Here is a 19,139-nt window from a genome sequence, read left to right as displayed (position 1 = left end):
GAGCTAGATAATTTTGCTATAGTGCTTCACTTATATCTTTTTAGAGCACGGTGGTGGTTTTATTTTATAGAAATTATTGATCTCTCATCCTTCACTTGTATTATTTTGAGAGTATTTTAGAACAGCATGGTAATTTTCTTTGGTTAGAAATTAGTCCTAATATGATAGGCATCCAAGATGGGTATAATAAAAACTTTCATATAAAGTGCATAGAATACTATGAGAAGTTTGATACTTGATGATTGTTTTGAGATATGAGGATGGTAATAGTAGAGTCATTCTAGTTGAGTAGTTGTGAATTTGAGAGATACTTGTGTTAAAGTTTGTGATTCCCGTAGCATGCACGTATGGTGAACCGTTAGGTGATAAAGTCGGAGAATGATTTATTTATTGATTGTCTTCCTTATGAGTGGCGGTCGGGGACGAGCGATGGTCTTTTACTACCAATCTATCCCCCTAGGAGCATGCACATATTACTTTGTTTCGATAACTAATAGATTTTTGCAATAAGTATGTGCGTTCTTTATGACTAATGTTGAGTCCATGGATTATACGCACTCTCACCCTTCCACCATTGCTAGCCTCTCTAGTACCGCGCAACTTTCGCTGGTACCATAAACCACCATATACCTTGCTCAAAACAGCCACCATACCTACCTATTATGGCATTTCCATAGCCATTCCGAGATATTATTGCCATGCAACTTTCCACCGTTCCGTTTATTATGACACGCTTCATCATTGTCATATTGCTTTGCATGATCATGTAGTTGACATCGTATTTGTGGCAAAGCCACCGTTCATAATTCTTTTATACATGTCACTCTTGATTCATTGCACATCCCGGTACACCGCTGGAGGCATTCACATAGACTCATATTTTGTACTAAGTATCGAGTTGTAATTCTTGAGTTGTAAGTAAATAAAAGTGTGATGATCTTCATTACTAGAGCATTGTCCCATGTGAGGAAAGGATGATGGAGACTATGATTCCCCCACAAGTCGGGATGAGATTCTGATCGAAAAATAAATGAATAAATAAAAGAGGCCATAAAAAGAGAAAAAAGGCCCAAATAAATAAAAAATGAGAGAAAAAGAGAGAAGGGGCAATGCTACTATCTTTTTCCACACTTGTGCTTCAAAGTAGCACAATGATCTCCATGATAGAGAGTCTCCTATCTTGTCACTTTCATATACTAGTGGGAATTTTTCATTATAGAACTCGGCTTGTATATTCTAATGATGGGCTTTCTCAAAATGCCCTAGGTCTTCGTGAGTAAGCGAGATGATTGCACACCCACTTAGTTTCTTTTGTTGAGCTTTCATACACTTATAGCTCTAGTGCATCCGTTGCATGGCAATCCCTACTACTCACATTGATATCTATTGATGGGCATCTCCATAGCCAGTTGATACACCTAGTTGATGTGAGACTATCTTCTCCTTTTGTCTTCTCCACAACCGCCATTCTATTCCACCTATAGTGCTATGTCCATGGCTCACGCTCATGTATTGCGTGAAGATTGAAAAAGTTTGAGAACATCAGAAGTATGAAACAATTGCTTGGCTTGTCATTGGGGTTGTGCATGATTTAAATATTTTGTGTGATGAAGATAGAGCATAGCCAGACTTATGATTTTGTAGGGATAACTTTCTTTGGCCATGTTATTTTGAGAAGACATGATTGATTTATTAGTATGCTTGAAATATTACTATTTTTATGTAAATATTAAACTTTTGTCTTGAATCTTTTGGATCTGAACATTCATGCCAAAATAAAGAAAATTACATTGATAATTATGTTAGGTAGCATTCCACATCAAAAATTCTGTTTTTATCATTTACCTACTCGAGGACGAGAAGGAATTAAGCTTGGGGATGCTGATACGTCTCCAACGTATCTATAATTTTTTATTGTTCCATGCTATTATATTATTTGTTTTGGATGTTTAATGGGCTTCAATATGCAGTTTTATATTATTTCTAGGACTAACCTATTAACCGGAGGCCCAGTGCCAGTTGTTGTTTTTTGCCTATTTCAGTGTTTCACAAAAAAGGAATGTCAAACGGAATCCAAACGGAATGAAACCTTCGCGAGGATCTTTTTTGGAACAAACGCAATCCAGGAGACATGGAGTGGAGGTCAAGGAAGTAGCGAGGCGGCCACGAGGTAGGGCGACGTTCCCCCCGCCCTCGTCGGCCCCTCGTAGCTCCACCGACCTACTTCCTTCGCCTATACATACTCTCATACCCTAAAAACATCCAGAGGAGCCACGAAACCACTTTTCCATCACCGCAACCTTCTATACCCGTGGGATCCCATCTGGGGACCTTTTCTGGCGACCTACCGGAGGGGGATTCCATCACGGACGGCTTCTACATCAACACCATAGCCTCTCCGATGATGTGTGAGTAGTTTACCACAGACCTTCGGGTCCATAGTTATTAGCTAGATGGCTTGTTCTCTCTCTTTGGTTCTCAATACAAAGTTCTCCTCGATGTTCTTCGAGATCTATTCGATGTAATTCTTTTTTGCGGTGTGTTTGCCGAGATCCGACGAATTGTGGGTTTATGATCAAGATTATCTATGAACAATATTTGATTCTTCTCTAAATTCTTATATGCATGATTTGATATCTTTGCAAGTCTCTTCGAATTATCAGTTTGGTTTGGCCTACTAGATTGATCTTTCTTGCATTGGGAGAAGTGCTTAGCTTTGGGTTCAATCTTGCGGTGTCCTTTCCAAGTGACAGTAGGGGCAGCAAGGCACATATTGTATTGTTGCCATCGAGGATAAAAAGATGGGGTTTATATCATATTGCTTGAGTTTATCCCTCTACATCATGTCATCTTGCCTAATGCGTTACTCTATTCTTATGAACTTAACACTCTAGATGCATGCTGGATTGCGGTTAATGTGTGGAGTAATAGTAGTAGATGCATAATCGTTTCGGTCTACTTGACACGGAAGTGATGCCTATGTTCATGATCATTCCTAGATATCATCATAATTATGCGCTTTTCTAGCAATTGCTCGGCAGTAATTTGTTCACCCCCCGTAATTTATGCTATCTTGAGAGAAGCCACTAGTGAAACCTATGGCCCATGGGTCTACTTTATATCATATAAGTTTCTGGTCTACAATTCTAGTTTACTATTTATTTTGCAATCTTTACTTTTCAATCTATACAACAAAATACCAAAAATATTTATCTTATTATCTTTATGAGATCTCACTTTCGTAAGTGACCGTGAAGGGATTGACAACCCCTTTATCGTGTTGGTTGCGAGGTTCTTGTTTGTTTGTGCAGGTACTAGGCAACTTGCGTGTAGTCTCCTGCTGGATTGATACCTTGGTTCTCAAAAACTGAGGTAAATACTTATGCTACTTTGCTGCATCACCATTTCCTCTTCAAGGAAAAACTAACACATGCTCAAGAGGTAGCATTGAACAAGATCGGGGACATGGGGTCACCCTGACGGAGTCCACGCTTGTTCCGGAAGAAGTGCCCTACTTCTCCATTGACTGAGATTGCAGCTTGGTCCCCTGAGGCCAGCTGCATTACTCAGTGAATCCAAATTGCCGAGAAACTCCGGTTGATGAGAACTTGGCACAAGAAATCCCGGTTTACCCGGTCATACACTTTTTCGAAATCTAGTTTAAGAAGGATGGCAGGTTCGTGCGTGCGTTTAAGTTCATGTAGGGTTTCTTGTAGGGCAAGCAGGCCCTCTAGGATGTGACATCCATGAATGAAGGCCGATTGCGATCAACTAATGGTGCGATGAGCGATTGGGATGAGGCGTGTGGTGCATGCTTTAGCACAGATCTTGAAGGGAACGTTAATTAGCGCAATGGGTCTATACTGACGGATGTTGTCCGCCCCGGCCACTTTGCGGATAAGCGATAGCACGCTGTAGTTAAACCTAGCTATGTCGACCGAGCCATGCATAAAACTGTTGCACACCTCAAAGATGGGCTCGTGGAGCAAAGTCCAGAAGTGCTTGAACATGGCCACCGGCCACCCATCCAGGCCTAGCGCCGTGTCAGATTTCATGCTAAGAAGCGCATCGTCGATCTCCTTGGAGAGAAACGTGAGCCCCAACTCGGAGTTCTCACTATCAAGGACCCGTTGTGTCAGCACGAAGACCAGCCCTATAGTCCTCTCTAGTCCCCATCAGATTGATATAGAACTCGTAGACGTGGTTCATAATCTCCGATTGGTGCAATAGCAGCCCCTGCTCCGATTTCAGCCGTAGGATCGCACATTTCCATTGTCTTTCATTCGCGTAAGCATGGAAGTACTTGGTAAGAAACATAGCTTCGACCTGCCCATCCAGGGCGTAGCGATGAGCCCATTCTTGCTCAGAGAATGGTCTCACGTCGGCCTGGGCATCGAGACTCGCTGATGAGGACATCAATACAATTGTTACACCCACAACCCCTGCTGCTATACATACTGGACGAATTACTAGAGCTCGTGCATGCCAACTAAATTACCAGGTACTTTCGTTTCTTGGTAATGATTCTAATGTTCATGAGAATATGATGCTGCCTAAATTGGATACATTTGTTTTTCTTACAAATGAAGGGCCTAGCTTGGAGAAGGATGAACATTGGAGAAAGAACAAGCATGGAGATGATGGCATGCGCAAGGGGAACAAGAACGGAGTTACAAGTGATGATTTCAGGACTTTGAAGCCACCATAATGGGTGCATGAAGCCTTGGACGAAATATACAAGATGCCACTTCATAAATTTCGTCCCGAGGCTATTTTAGTTGCTGCGTCACCTTATTATTGGGCTAGGCCCATGTAATTTCGAAATACATAAGTATAGGCTATTTTTAGAGTACGTATGTGTGGGGAAACAAGAGATAGGGTTGATTTCGGACCCCTCCACCAAGGGCCACGAAATGCCCCCCCTCTTCCTCCATATATACAGCCCTTAGGGCATCGTTTAGACTTCGGGTTTTGTTTAGATTAAAAGTTAGCCATAGCTGCAACTTCGCGTACTTCGTTTGTGTTCAACGACCAGACAAAGGCGTCATAGAACCCCACCTTGATCAATAAAGCTTTCATCTTATATTCGCAATATCCAGATTGCAATCTCAGTTTCTTGCTTGTTCTTCGTTTGCTCGCAGGAAACAGACCCTCGTGGTCAGGTTGATCGTGCTCCGGCGTGGTCAATAACCTCTCGGAGTTGGTTTAGCGATTGCTAAGGCGTGACGTCCTCGCACGTTCGTAGTAGGATCGTCAAAGTCGACTTCCACCAAAGCGATATCCATCATCTCATCGAAAGATGGGACACCTTTGCCTCTATCAAGTGGTATCAGATTTCCAGGTTGCTCGGTGAGATTTTACAGTTTTTCGTAGTTTAGATCGAGTCTGTTCTTCATACCTACAGTCCACGAAAAAGCCAAAAAAAATTAGGGTTAGCTCATCATATCCGAACCAATCTGAGCCTTTGCATAATCTTTTTAGGGTTTTGCTTTGTTGAATTTGCGGTTGCATCGTCGTGTCTAGTTGCTGGTCTTAGGTTAGTCTTTTAGAGTTTCGAGTTCTGGTCATAAGTTGTCACGCCGCCACCGCACCATCATCATCGCCCCTGTCACCTACCACCACCGCTCCAAATCCGTATCCATATACCACCACCAATCCGTATCCATATACCACCACCGATCCATATCCATATATTACCACCGCCGCCATATACCACCACCATATATCCACCACCAATCCGAGTTCCTTGCATATTAGGTGTGTTTTTGAGATCCATCTAGATTCCGATTCGTGTTTCCTTGCCGGAGTAGGTTTCGGAAAAAAAATAGTCCGGAAACCACCCTCCGTTTAGGCCCAAAATTTTTCGAAAACGCATTTTTCGAAAAAAATTCTGGCTATCCTATTTTTAGGTGTTTCTGAGTGTTTTGAGACAGGTGCCATTATAGGAAGTTTTTTTTGACCCGTTTCCAGTTTTTGGGTCCGGGCAGTCGAAAAAACGAAAAAAAAAAATTGGTCGAAAAAATTTCGTGCCCATCCTGTCAGTTTGACCTAGGAAGAGTTTTGAAACACTCGCCATTATAGTGATTTTTCGCAAAAAAAAAGCAGCGCAAAAAAAAAGAGCAGAATTTTTTTTCCAGAGTGTGCTTTTTCCTTGTTTACGTGCAGCACCGTGATTTTGTTAGTGTTCTAGGCTCGCGTCTCTAGCACGGTCTAGCCTAGGACCAGCACAGTACCGTCGTTGAGCGTTTATTCAACTTTGCATCTCTGAATTGATTATTGCTGACCCTTTTTGCTACCATATTATAAGCCTTCCCAGCTCCACATACATCTACGTCGTGCGTTTAACTCTCCCTGGTAATCGCTCTATCCAAGCTTTGAGAGTTTTGACTACAACGGTTGCTGATCACCGCCTGCTGCTGGGTAAGAACTGGTAAGAATTTGAGTTTTGCTTGACGGGTTTGTGATACACCACCACCACTTCTTAGTAGTCTGTAGGATCATATTCTTGTGTGTTTCTATTTGCTGCTAACCATGGTAGGATCACAAGCCGATGAGACTGATTGGGAGAACCTGACGAACAAACAGCTACATGATAAATTTCAGCAAATGATGAGTGGACAGGTGCAAGATGTGCTAAACAGATTTGACGAGGCCATGGAGAAGATAGATGGCATGGAGAAGACGTTCGAAACAAAGCTTGATAGCAAGTTTAATGAATTGCTCGCGCGTTTACCACCACCACCGCCGACTGCACCTATCGCACCTCTGCAACACCAACAACAATGCATCCTTCCGAATCAGTATGGACAAGCGAAGCGTGTTCCTATTGAGGATGGCCAAACTTCTGGTGCTGCTGTTCCTGTTATTGATGCTTCTTTGGCTCCTGCTACTACTGCTGCTGGTACCCGGGAGGATGATGAGTATGCGGGCGATTATGAGTATGAGGTTGATCAAAATCAGAACTACGTGCACCCACCAGCACCACCACCAGCAGGTCGACCTCAGGTATATATTCGTAATGGTAGGCCTGCACCACCACCTCAGGTACGAGATGATGTGCATATTCCTAAGCTGAAATTGAATATTCCACCATTTGAGGGTAGATATGTTCCTGATATATATCTTACTTGGGAGTTAGAAACTGAACAATGTTTTACATATTTACAATATCCCGAGGAGAGACGGGTTGCTGCTGCTGTTTGTGCTTTCACTAGTTTTGCATGTGTATGGTGGTCTGAACATTGTAGATTATATCCTATTCCAACTACTTGGGCTGCTTTGAAAACTGCTATGCATACGCGTTGGGTTCCACCATATTATCAACGTGAATTGCTTCAAAAATTGCAGCATTTAAGACAAGGGAAAAATTGTGTAGAAGAATATTATCAGGAATTACAAACTGGCATGATTAGATGTGGTATTGTTGAGGAGAATGAAGCTATGCTTGCACGTTTTCTGGGTGGATTAAATAGAGAGATTCAGACCATTCTAGACTATAAGGAGTATACTAATATCACTCGTTTATTCCATCTTGCTTGTAAAGCTGAACGTGAAGTGCAGGATCGACAAGCATTGGCGTGATCTAACTTTTCTGCAGGCCGACCTTCATCATGGACACCGCGTGCATCTTCTACTTCAACTGCACCAGCACCTCAATCAGGTGCCTCCTCCAGTCGTGATACAAGAAAACAGGCACAACCACCATTATCTGCCAAGAGCGCACCTGCTGGGCCTGCACAGAGTTCTTCTTCTTCCATGGCATCAACAGGGCACACAAGTGATATTATTTGTCGTCGTTGTAAGGGAGGACGTCATTATGCGAGAGAATCCAAATCTCCGCGTGTGATGATTGCTACCGCAGATGGTGGATATGAGTCCGCTAGTGACTATGATGAGGAGACTTTGGCTCTTATTACATGTGAAGAACATGGTGGAGATGATTCTGATCATGAGACGCAATACATGGCTCCTGAAGACGCTGACAGGTATGAATGTTTAGTTGCTCAACGTGTTTTGAGTGTGCAGGTCACACAAGCTGAGCAAAATCAGAGGCACAATTTGTTCCATACCAAGGGAGTTGTGAAGGAACGTTCTGTGCGCGTCATAATAGACGGAGGGAGCTGCAACAACTTGGCTAGCATGGAGATGGTGGAGAAGCTTTCTCTCACCACAAGACCACATCCACATCCTTACTACATCCAATGGTTCAACAACAGCGGCAAGGTTAAGGTAACACGTACTGTTCATGTGCATTTTAGTATCTCTACATATGCTGATTATGTTGATTGTGATGTGGTACCTATGCAAGCATGTTCCTTATTACTTGGTAGACCATGGCAATTTGATAAAAACTCTGTACACCATGGTAGAAACAATCACTATACTCTTGTTCATAAGGATAAAAATATTACTTTGCTTCCTATGACTCCTGATTCCATTTTGAAAGATGATATTAATAGAGCTAATAAAGAAAAACAGGAGAAGAATAAGAGTGAAAATCAGATTGTGGCAAAGAATTTGAGCAACAAATGAAGCCTAATAATAAACCATCTAGTGTTGCTTCTGAAATTAAATTGAAAAGTGCATGTTTATTTGCCACCAAATCTGATATTGATGAGCTAGATTTCAGCAAATCTGTTTGCTATGCTTTTGTGTGCAAAGAGGCATTATTTTCATTCGAGGACGTGCCTTCCTCTTTGCCTCCTGCTGTCACTAACATTTTGCAGGAGTTCGGTGACGTCTTTCCACAAGACGTGCCACCGGGATTACCTCCTATTCGAGGGATTGAGCATCAGATTGACTTAATTCCCGGTGCTTCACTGCCAAACCGTGCACCATACCGTACCAATCCAGAGGAGACGAAGGAGATTATGCGTCAAGTACAAGAGCTTCTCGACAAAGGTTATATACGCGAATCCCTTAGTCCTTGTGCTGTTCCTATTATTCTAGTGCCGAAAAAGGATGGTACATCACGTATGTGTGTTGATTGTAGAGGCATTGATAATATTACTATTCGTTATCGTCATCCTATTCCTAGGCTCGATGATATGCTTGATGAATTGAGTGGCTCTACAATATTCTCCAAAGTTGATTTGCATAGTGGATACCATCAAATTCGTATGAAATTGGGAGATGAATGGAAAACAGCATTTAAAACTAAGTTTGGATTATATGAGTGGTTAGTCATGCCTTTTGGGTTAACTAATGCACCTAGTACTTTCATGAGATTAATGAACAAAGTTTTACGTGCTTTCATTGGATGATTTGTGGTAGTTTACTTTGATGACATATTGATTTATAACAGATCTTTGGAAGAACATTTGGAACATTTACGTGCTGTTTTTATTGCTCTACGTGATGCATGTTTGTTTGGTAACCTTGGGAAGTGCACCTTTTGCACCGACCGAGTATCTTTTCTTGGCTATGTTGTTACTCCACAGGGAATTGAAGTTGATAAAGCCAAGATTGAAGCTATTGAGAGTTGGCCGCAGCCCAAAACGGTCACACAAGTGAGGAGTTTTCTTGGCATCGCTGGATTCTATAGGCGTTTTGTGAGAGATTTCAGCACCATTGCTACACCTCTCAATGAGCTTACAAAGAAAGATGTGCCTTTTCTTTGGGGTACCGCACAGGAAGAAGCCTTCTCGGTATTGAAAGATAAGTTGACACATGCTCCTTTACTCCAACTTCCTGATTTTAATAAGACTTTTGAGCTTGAATGTGATGCTAGTGGAATTGGATTAGGCGGTCTGTTATTACAAGATGGCAAACCTGTTGCATACTTTTCTGAAAAATTGAGTGGGCCTAGTCTGAATTATTCTACTTATGATAAAGAATTATATGCTCTTGTTCGGACTTTAGAAACATGGCAACATTATTTATGGCCCAAAGAATTTGTTATACATTCTGATCATGAATCTTTGAAACATATTAAAAGTCAAGCTAAACTGAATCGTAGACATGCTAAATGGGTTGAATTCATTGAGACTTTCCCTTATGTCATTAAACACAAGAAGGGAAAAGAAAATGTTATTGCTGATGCATTGTCTCGCCGCTATACTATGCTTTCACAACTTGACTTCAAAATATTTGGTTTGGAGACCATCAAAGATCAATATGTGCATGATGTTGATTTTAAAGATGTAATGCAGAATTGTAAATAAGGAAGAATGTGGAACAAGTTCGTCGTTAACGATGGATTTCTGTTTCGTGCTAACAAGCTATGCATTCCAGCTAGCTCCGTTCATCTTTTGTTGTTGCAGGAGGCGCATGGAGGAGGATTAATGGGACACTTCGGCGTGAAGAAGACGGAGGACGTACTTGCTACACATTTCTTTTGGCCAAAGATGAGATGGGATGTTGAGCGTTTTATTGCTCGCTGCACTACATGTCAAAAAGCTAAGTCACGGCTCAATCCTCATGGTTTATATATGCCTTTGCCTGTACCTAGTGTTCCTTGGGAGGATATATCTATGGACTTCGTTTTAGGTTTACCTCGAACAAAGAAGGGGAGGGATAGCATATTTGTTGTCGTGGATAGATTCTCGAAAATGGCACACTTTATACCATGTCATAAAAGCGATGATGATGTTAATGTTGCTGATTTGTTCTTTCGTGAAATTATTCGCTTGCATGGTGTGCCAAATACTATTGTTTCAGATCGTGATACTAAATTTCTTAGCCATTTTTGGAGATGTTTATGGGCTAAGTTGGGGACTAAACTGCTTTTTAGTACTACTTGTCACCCCCAAACTGATGGACAAACTGAAGTAGTCAATAGAACGTTGTCTACTATGCTTAGGGCTGTTTTGAAGAATAATAAGAAAATGTGGGAGGAATGATTGCCTCATATTGAATTTGCTTATAATCGTTCATTGCATTCTACTACTAAGATGTGCCCTTTTGAAGTTGTGTATGGTTTCCTACCTCGTGCACCTATTGATTTGTTGCCTCTTCCATCTTCGGAGAAGGTTAATTTTGATGCTAAACAACGTGCTGAATTGATTTTAAAAATGCATGAGTTAACTAAGGAAAACATTGAGCGTATGAATGCTAAATATAAACTTGCTGGAGATAAGGGTAGAAAACATGTTGTGTTTGCACCTGGAGATCTTGTTTGGTTACATTTGCGTAAGGATAGATTTCCTGATTTGCGCAAATCAAAGTTAATGCCACGTGCTGATGGTCCCTTTAAGATGTTAGAGAAAATAAATGATAATGCATATAAACTTGAGCTGCCTGCAGATTTTGGGGTTAGTCCCACTTTTAACATTGCAGATTTGAAGCCTTATTTGGGTGAGGAAGATGAATTTCCGTCGAGGACGACTTCGTTTCAAGAAGGGGAGGATGATGAGGACATCAATACAATTGTTACACCCACAGCCCCTGCTGCTATACATACTGGACCAATTACTAGAGCTCGTGCACGCCAACTAAATTACCAGGTACTTTCGTTTCTTGGTAATGATTCTAATGTTCATGAGAATATGATGCTGCCTAAATTGGATACATTTGTTTTGCTTACAAATGAAGGGCCTAGCTTGGAGAAGGATGAACATTGGAGCAAGAACACACATGGAGATGATGGCATGCGCAAGGGGAACAAGAACGGAGTTACAAGTGATGATTTCAGGACTTTGAAGCCACCATAATGGGTGCATGAAGCCTTGGATGAAATATACAAGATGCCACTTCATAAATTTCGTCCCGAGGCTATTTTAGGTGCTGCGTCACCTTATTATTGGGCCAGGCCCATGTAATTTCGAAATACATAAGTATAGGCTATTTTTAGAGTACGTATGTGTGGGGAAACAAGAGATAGGGTTGATTTCGGCCCCCTCCACCAAGGGCCACGAAATTCCCCCCCTCTTCCTCCATATATACAGCCCTTAGGGCATCGTTTAGACTTCGGGTTTTGTTTAGATTAAAAGTTCGCCATAGCTGCAACTTCGCGTACTTCGTTTGTGTTCAACGACCAGACAAAGGCGTCACAGAACCCCACCTTGATCAATAAAGCTTTCATCTTATATTTGCAATATCCAGATTGCAATCTCAGTTTCTTGCTTGTTCTTCGTTTGCTCGCAGGAAACAGACCCTCGTGGTCAGGTTGATCGTGCTCCGGCGTGGTCAATAACCTCTCGGAGTTGGTTTAGCGATTGCTAAGGCGCGACGTCCTCGCACGTTCGTAGTCGGATCGTCAAAGTCGACTGCCACCAAAGCGATATCCATCATCTCATCAAAAGACGGGACACCTTTGCCTCTATCACTCACGATCTCATTGACAAGACTCACCCTGAGAAACTTATCGTCACGCCCTTAATTTGCACCACATCCCTTGAGGCTCGCGCAAAGACGGCCCCCTGCCGCATTCCAGAACTCCATAGGACCGCGCTGAGGGCCAGTGAGTTGCACACAACTCAACCATTTCTCCCTAAAAATGGTGTTGAAACCTGGTATCTCGAACTAGGATGTCTCAAAAAAGAAACGGGGGTTGCATCAAATCATGTCCTCCCCTGAGGACAAGATCAAGGGTATGTGGTCTGACCCTATGCGCGTCCGCAAGAAGCGAGCACAAAGGGTACATCACCTCCCATTCGGGTGACATGAACACTCGGTCCAGCACAGAGTGCACTGGGACGAGCTGCTTGTTCATCCAAGTATACCTAGCCCCGGTCCTAGTCACTTCCTGAAGCGCCATAAACGTGATTGCATTGTTGAACATGGACACCCTTGGCCAGTTGATGGTGTTGGTGTTCTTGTCTGCTCCCGAGGGATCAGATTAAAATCACCCCCTACCATCAAGGGGATCTGGGCCGCAGAGGCCGCAAGCACCTTGGCTTGGAGTTCTCCCAAGAAGTCAGCCAGGCGGGAGTGCTCCGTAGGTCCATAAACTTGGACGACCACAAGCTCACGTAACAACGTGCGGACTTGAATGTTAGCCGCAATGAAAAAGGAACCAACATCCCAGGTCAAGACCTCATACGTTGAAATGCAAAAGCCGAGCAGCATGCCACCGGAGTGGCCTGTCGCCGGGTCGTGATTCCACGTGAAACGTTCCAGGGGATCGACGGAAAGAATATCCTGGTGGCGAAAATCTACCTTGATCGTTTCCTGCAGCCCTACAATGTCGACAGCCTCTTTCCTAATGTATTCTTTCAGTTGGGTGCGACGCCGCACGTGGCCAAAGCCACGAATATTCCAGAACAAGGCACGCATCTAGATAATACGGTTTCGCAAATGAACACCCCTGGAGGTGATCGCCTTGGCCACGTGGCTCACCATGCCGCGGCATGGTGAGGGGAAGAAACAACCCATGTTGTTGTTTCCCCGTCGGGCCGGACCGCGAGCACATCCGAGACCCCTGTCTCAGAAGCCAGCCGGTCCGCATTATGCGCAGCCGCCGCTGCAAGCGCTGCCTGCGCCACTTCCTTGGCACGGATCAGCGAGATGAGCTCACGGTTCCCGCCCTCGCCTAACTCCTCCACCCCGCTCTCCCCCAACACCTCGCTCAAGTCGTCGTCTGAAAAGGAGTCGAGAATCGTAAAGTGAGGAGGTCGATTACCTGAGGTTTCCAAGTTCTTCTGGGCTTGAAGGAGTTGAGCGTGCTGAAGCGACGGCATGTTCCCCTTGGCACCCTTGGAGTGAGAGCTGGCCCGCACCGGAGCCACCTGATCTGCTGCCACAGCCTTGGAGCGCTTGGCCTTCGGGATGGGCCCTGTCTTGCAGGCCTCCTGCATGAGCGGGGTGGAGATGGGTGCCGCCATAGCCATGACTGTCTAGTGTGGGGTCGCAGGAGCCCCCAACTGATCAGCCAGCCGAGCCGCCTCTGTTCTGACCTTGCGCATTGCCACCTTCTTGGAATACTTCGCCGCACTGGCCTTGTTGCTGCTGCGTCGGCCCTGGATCAGAGAGCAGGAGGGGGGAGGGAGCTGCGAGGTGTCCATGGACATAGCGAGCGGAGTGCGCGTGCCATCCAACACAGCCGCCTCCGCTAGGTTCGAGGGCGCCCTGTCCACCAGCCGCACCGGGGGAGAGGTCAACGAGCCCAGGTTAGAGCCGTACTGGTTGGGGATCGACAACTCCATCCTAGTGGACAACCCGTCTTGCGCTGGCTCCAACGCCACTTGCCGAGGAGGCGTCGCCGCCCCACCTTTGGCCGAAATGCCCAGCTTCTCCCATGTCGTCGTGTCAATGGAATCATTATCCACGCTTGCGTCTTGATCATTGTCGCCATCCGCCCCTGCCCGTCCTGGTCGTGGCCCTTGCCGTTCTTGGGAGGGGGGAGGGTGGGGAGGGAAGGGCTGGTGCCCCCTAATGAACTGCGTCAAGCTCTAGCTCAATGGAGATGTTGAACCCCGCACTGTTGAACCAAATGTGCACCGTGCCCCAGAGCTTGGCTGGGTTGCGGCATAAGAAACACATGCGGACTGGCCCCAGACGGACCAATGATTCCTCGTCGACCAAGAGTGGCCTGCCGAATATTGTGCTGGCCGCCATGAGCCTCTGCGACTGCCGCTGCTTGGGTGGCACCCCTCCTAGCTTGACCCAGACCTCAGGCATCTCCTCTCCCTTTGGCGCGTTGAGGATGGCATCGCGGATGTTGTGAGGTTGTTGAGGGAGAGGAAGAGCTTACCGCTGCGCGTGGCCATCCGCAACATGGCCAGATCCGGGAACACCGCCGAGAACAAGACGCCATCGAGGGGGTGATCTGCCAATCCCAGGCCCCCTCAAACAGGTGCGGCAGCTCCACCTTCAAGATGGCCTATGAGAGCACGCCCGGCGCCGCCGAAGGCACGGTTGTGTTGGCCCCGAGCAAGGCCTGCGGCTCCTCCTCCGCATCTTCGGGCTACTGCAGGCAGAAGAATCCCTCGCCGGAGATGGCGTGCCCCATGGTTTGGTGTAGCGGGGGCTTGCCGTGGGAAGGGCATTGGGCAGAGGTGTGCCCCTCCTGGGTGCACACGACGCACAGCGGCTTGAAGGTGCACTGGTTTTGGTAGTGGCCGGCGCGACGGCATTTGCAGCACTCCGGGCCCTCTGCTTCTTCGATGAGAATCGGCTCCATCGTCGTGCCCTTGGATGAGCATGTTATCTCAGATCTGAGCGGGAGGGGCGGCTTGGAGGCCGCCGCCCCCGCAAGCTTGAACTTTTGTTTCTTTGCGAATGGATCTCCGATGTAGTCGACGCCGTGGGACGCCTGCATCCCCTTGCGCTTGAGGTCGAGACCGCGCTTCTTGTACTCCTCCTTCTTCTTTTTTTCCTTTCCTGCTCCTTGAGCCACCAAGCGGGCGGTGGCCCCCAGCCTCCCACCTTGTCGGCGCGCCCCGCCCCCTGCGCCGAGGAGATCTGACGCCGCGCGCGGTCACGGTCCCACGGCAGCTCCATGGCCAGCTTCTCTGCCCGTCGATCTAGCTTGGAACCCATCGCCACCACTGCCACAAAGGAGCGCACGAGTGGTGGGGGAGGGGGAATGGGGAAGAGGGTGCGGGCGGAGTGGCCAAAGCGCCGCACCTCCGATCTGGATGCAGGAAACCCTAGTGAGGCATCTAGGCTTCCCCAGCGCAGCCACATCCACTTATATGGCTTGGGTGACGGGCCAGGGTTAGGCTGGGCCATGACTTACAAAGCCTGCTCGGCCTGAGAGGACAACTCGCCCACTAGGCCCGCTTCTAGCACAGGCGGCTGGGCCGCAACACTCACAGACCCCAGCACTGGGCCACAGCCCACTTGCATGATCGGGCCCACTAGCTCGGCAGTCGCCTCCTCCCCAACCCTTGGCAGAGGAGTTGGCGCTACCGCCACCGCCACCGCGGGTCCAGCCGCTTCCGGCCAGATCGGGCCTAGGCCAGGGAGGAGAAGCAGGTCGTCGTCCTGGAGCTCTGGCCGCCCACCTCGGCCCTCCCCGCCGGCGCCGCACGAGGCACCCGACAGGCTGCCGCAACCGCCCGCTTGGGTCCATGGCCGCCGGGCGCAAACGCGCGCCGACGCCCGGCCTTGAAGGAGCCCCCGAGCTCCTCCGCCCGCGCCACAAAGTCGCCAATGGAGCATGCCGTCCGGCCGTGCTCCTCACTCACTGCCTCACCGCACGCCTCCTCCTCATCATCATCCGAGCACGCCTCTGCGAGCGCCCAGAACCTGCTCCCCGACCAACCCCGCACGCACGGCGGTGGGGAGACCTGCTTCCCACCCCTCGCCGGCCGGACCGCAGTCCACTCACCCCCCGCGTCGGGAGCATGCACAGCGTGGTCGCCGGAGGTGGAGGCGGGCGCGAGATCACCGCCCGCGTCGCTCTGGTCGCTTGTCCGTACTGGAGCCGTTGGAGACATTGGCCGATCGCCTTGGGTACTAGTACTTGGTGTCATAACCCTACCAGAAGCATCAATCAAACCAAAGGTGGTGCATGTGCGTACATCTTGGATGGGATTAGTAGTATTTTTTATATCACTAGCCTGGAAAAGTGTGAAGTAATGTCACTGTGAGTCATAGAACTTGTGTTCGATGTTCAGTTTGGTGCTAAAATTTTGAAAATATGGCTTTGTGATCATTTAACTTGTGTTCTGGTGCAAATACGGTCACTTCACTCGTATTTAGATGAATCCTGCGCTTATGCGGCATGGCAGCATGTCTATGACCCATTGTCAGTGACTCGAACAACTCAGTTAATGCGCGTGTTCTTTTTTGGCAGAAGCACCGCTCATTCTATATTTAGTTAAGCAAGAGCCGCTGAATAACATGTGTGGGTTCCACTTGTCAATATGAGGCGGCAGGAGAAATGAGAATAAAAAGAGTGCGCAAGGATTCAAACTCCTGACCTCATATACACGCATGCGCTAGCCAACCACTGCACCAACTACACATTCATGCCTATAGTGAGATACACTTGGTTATATATTTTACGTAGGTTTTTTCTTGATTCCTTTTTCCCCGGGTTCGGCAGAAAACCATTTTTCGAAAAATCTCGTCTTTTTTCACCAATTTTTTCAAATGAAATTCAAAAATAAATGACCGCATCAAAATGTATAATGTTTTACCCATAATGTATGAAACTTTTCCACGAGCAAGATTTTTCTAATTCCATTTTTCTTCTAGAAGGGACCGGAAATTTCGGGTTTCAAAATATCTCGGCAATTCCAGTTTTCTCGCCTAAAATTTTGTAATGAATTTTGAATTCAAATATTTTTAATGTGTAAATATATTTATTTTAACAAACAATTTAAATAAGTGCTTCTTATTACAGTGGTCAGCTCGACTACTCTCTTATAGAAGATCGCATGTTCAATTCATTGTTGCAACACCAATACCATTTTTTCTAAATGAGCATGAAAAACCTACAAATATATACTCCCTCCGTCCCATAATGTAAGACGTTTTTTTACACTAGTGTAGTGTCAAAAAATGTCTTACATTATGGAACAATGGAAGTATTTCACAATACAGGAATAGAACCATAGAGCTTACCACTAAGCTAATTGTGTCATTCTGATATTGTATGCGGATGAAAGATATTATATTTGGCATAGTTTCTATCGTTCAAATTCAACAAAATTGGGCGATAACGAATTCTCAAGGGAAACCACCCAAATTTCATGTGACCGACTGGTTATCAGAAATTTGGTCCGGCCAAAAAAAGTTGAATACAAGTAGTTGTCACGGCCAAAATGTAAAATTCAGTGTTTCTGTTTACAAATATAGTACTTGGTGTAGTGGTTAGTTCCTGCCCTTCCATGCTCGAGGTTGAGAGGTCGAATCTGCTTGCACCTTTTTTATGGAAAATTATCCATACGCCCGGGGTTAACCCACTGACAGGTAGGCACTGCGTAGATTAGCCTAACCCGTTGTTAGTATTTTACTAGTGTCCTACCCCTAAATTACCCTGGTAGACATGTGGGCTTATTTATCTGAGTAGGCCTGGAAAAACTTCAGTGTAAATAAATAAACAAATTTTAGTTGCGTATTTCAGCGTCAACTCAGACTGCTGGGATGGATGTATCCTTAGTTTTTAATTAGGAGGTCGTGGGTTCAACCCCACCTGCCTAAAAGCCCTTTTTGCATTACATTTTGTTGGAATAAGCCACGACGTGTGTGGTCGGGTTCGTCGGGGCGCGTCGGGTGCGCGCGGGGCGTGCGGGATACACTGGTGCGGTCGGGCTCGTCGGGTTCGTCGGGCGCGTCGGTGGCGCGCGGGACGGGCGGGACGTGTGGGACGCAACAGCGCGGTGTATGTGTGTAGTGTGTGTGTGTGTACCCAAGTCTGCTGCAGCCGTTGGTGATATGTTGGGAGTCCAAGTCGTAGAAACCGTGTGTGAGTGCGTCGTGCGAGCTAGCTAGGACATTCGGATCAGGCGCTGGTGAGGGACTCCTGGATTAGGGGGTCCTCGGACAGCTGGACTATATACTTTGACCGGACTGTTGAACTATGAAGATACAAGATTGAAGACTTCGTCCCATGTCCGGATGGGACTCTACTTTGCGTGGAAGGCAAGCTTGGCGATTCGGATATGTAGATCTCCTCCCTTGTAACCGACTCTGTGTAACCCTAGCTTCCACCGTTGTCTATATAAACCGGAGGGTTTTAGTCCGTAGAACAACAACAATCATACCATAGGCTAGCTTCTAGGATTTAGCCTCTCCGATCTCGTGGTAGATCAACTCTTGTAATACTCATATCGTCAAGATCAATCAAGCAGGAAGTAGGGTATTACCTCCATCGAGAGGGCCCGAACCTGGGTAAACACTGTGTCCCCCGCCTCCTGTTACCATCCGCCTTAGATGCACAGTTCGGGACCCCCTACCCGAGATCCGCCGGTTTTGACACCGACATTGGTGCTTTCATTGAGAGTTCCACTGTGTCGTCACCATAAGTGATGAGGACATGACTACCTTGGATATGACCAAAAATATTGCATATATGCATATTTGTCAGGTGATTTCTAGTGCAAACTATTCAATAATCTATTTATGTTATCCAGAACAAAAATACTTCACACACTTTTGTGTTTTGTCTAATTGCAGGTGTATGGGACATTTGTACAATCCACTTATGAAGATAAGGAAGAAAGAGATGTTTATTTGCTGTCCAAAAAGTTCTCTCACGTCACTTTTGGCCCAAGAGAAGATAGAGTCCAAGTCTCTCACGTTCTGGA

The sequence above is a fragment of the Triticum aestivum genome, chromosome 4A, assembly GCF_018294505.1.
Source record: "Triticum aestivum cultivar Chinese Spring chromosome 4A, IWGSC CS RefSeq v2.1, whole genome shotgun sequence".
NCBI classification, from domain to species: Eukaryota; Viridiplantae; Streptophyta; class Magnoliopsida; order Poales; family Poaceae; genus Triticum; species Triticum aestivum.
This window is presented reverse-complemented; position numbering follows the sequence as displayed.